Source organism: Hordeum vulgare, unplaced genomic scaffold, assembly GCF_904849725.1.
Source record: "Hordeum vulgare subsp. vulgare unplaced genomic scaffold, MorexV3_pseudomolecules_assembly, whole genome shotgun sequence".
In the NCBI taxonomy this organism is placed as follows: domain Eukaryota; kingdom Viridiplantae; phylum Streptophyta; class Magnoliopsida; order Poales; family Poaceae; genus Hordeum; species Hordeum vulgare.
In genome coordinates, this window is record NW_025422517.1 from 1 (window position 1) to 2500 (window position 2500).

Below are 2500 nucleotides of genomic sequence, written 5' to 3' on the forward strand. Positions count from 1 at the left end.
AACAAACTATAACTGATTTAATGAGCCATTCGCAGTTTCACAGTTCAAATTGGTTCATACTTGCACATGCATGGCTTAATCTTTGAGACAAGCATATGACTACTGGCAGGATCAACCAGGTAGCACGTCCTCGATGACGTCCAGCATTGGTTGTCGTCCTCCGGTTCCACTTGCATAGAGACGCAGAGGCAACAGCCAAGCCGGTTGTCGATTTCCAGCGGGCATAGCTCATCGTTCGTGAGGATCGGCACAGAGAGTTGCATATCCTACCACGTAACTGTGGAGAGGTAGAGGCAACCCTAGTTCCGGTTGTTCTCAGCACGAAGAGCTTGGGTCGGGTCGAGGCAACCAAAAGGGCCATGAGCCTTTATCGTGAGCAACATCCGAGACCAACGACGCGAGCGAGGTTGCCTTGATAACAACAGGCACATTACATGCCCGTGATACGAGGCAACGCCACAAGCGCAATCCAGCCACAGCAAAACGCCCGTACGACGTCCGCCGTGTGGCAACATATATTTCACGCGCCACTTCCCGTATGTCGGGTACTCATATGCAAGCACTTCCTGATCCATCGATGGTACAAAGCCAACTGATTGGTAGGACACGGCGCCAATAGTCGGCCGTCGAACGACGGGGGATCTACCAGCAGACACGGGTCCAAAGCTGCTCATGCGTTTAGTAGCCTACATAGGTCAAGCCAATCGAGCATCCGCCCATGCAATGCACGGGAGGTTTACTCGAAGGAGGCGTCCAGAGAGACCACATCACGCGTGTGTCACCCCCACAACGATAAAGTTTTGGGGGCAACTATATTCGGAAAGGCAACGTCGTTGCAACTTTGTCTAGTCGATCTCATGCACGGGATATGCTACTTTCCTGTTTCCCGAGCCAAGTTAGGCTGTTGGGTCAGAATTTCACGGGACACGTACACGGGACCGGCAGGGACAAGGCTGCACGATATCCCGTCAAGCTGACCGTGTGCGAAACGATACGTACTTTTCTGCAACCCGAACGGCCCTTGGGCCGTCGGATCAGAATTTGGCACGATTCGTACACGGGACCGACGGGACAACGCGGCACGAGATCACATCGACCTGACCGTGTGCGGACACGATACGTACTTTTCTGCAACCCGAACAGCCGTTCGACCGACGGATCAGAATTTGGCATGAGTCGTACACGGGACAGGAGAACGACGGGACATCCGAGCCAACGTTTGGGAAAAGCAAGGGTTACGGGAGAAACGGGAGGTTTGCATATGATTTCATATGCAAACCCACCGATTTCCCACACCAAAGCAGGGAGGAGCCCCCTCCTCCCCAATATACCCGAGGGTTTTAGCCCCCCTTGGGACCCCTGCCCTTCGTTTGTGAAGAAGGGGTACACTGTTTTTCCCCGGATCCCCGTTTACACTTTTTTGCCCCGTATGGCCGTACATGCATCCGTCCATGCCACGTACATGGTTTTCACCCGTTTTCCATGGTGCGCGCCCAGTTTTTTGCAACACGGCCCCCGTGCCCGTTTTTTCCCATTTCCTCACGTTCACGTTTTTTGGCCCGTGTGGCCGTACGTGCACCCGTTCATGCCACGCACATGGTTTTCACCAGTTTTCCATGGTGCGCGCCCAGTTTTTTGCAACACGGCCGTCGTACCCCGTGTTTCCCCGTTTCCTCAAGTTCACGTTTTTTGGCCCGTGTGCCCGTACGTTCATCCGTCCATGCCACGAACAAGGTTTTCACCCGTTTTCCATGGCGCGCCCAGTTTTTTGCAACACGGCCGTCGTACCCCGTTCTTTCCCGTTTCCTCACATTCACGTTTTTTGGCCCGTGTGCCCGTACGTGCATCCGTCCATTCCACGCACATGGTTTTCCCCTGTTTTCCATGGTGCGCGCCCAGTTTTTTTCAACACGGCCGCCGTACCCGTTTTTTCCCCGTTTCCTCACGTTCACGTTTTCTGGCCCGTGTGCCCGTACGTGCATCCGTCCATGCCACGCACATGGTTTGCCCCAGTTTTCCATCGTGTGCGCCCAGTTTATTGCAACACGGCCCCGTACCCGTTTTTCCCGTTTCCTCACGTTCACGTTTTTTGGCCCGTGCGCCCGTACGTGTATCCTTCCATGCCACGCACAAGGTTTTCACCCGTTTTCCATGGTGCGCGCCCAGTTTTTGTAACACGGCCCTCATACCACGTGTTTCCCCGTTTCCTCAAGTTCACGTTTTTTGGCCCGTGTGCCCGTACGTTCATCCTTCCATGCCACGCACATGGTTTTCACCCGTTTTCCATGGCGCGCGCCCAGTTTTTTGCAACACGGCCGTCGTACCCCGTTCTTTCCCGTTTCCTCACGTTCACGTTTTTTGGCCCGTGTGCCCGTACGTGCATCCGCCCACTCCACGCACATGGTTTTCCCCTGTTTTCCATGGTGCGCGCCCAGCTTTTTGCAACACGGCCGCCCTACCCGTTTTTCCCGTTTCCTCACGTTCACGTTTTTTGGCCCGT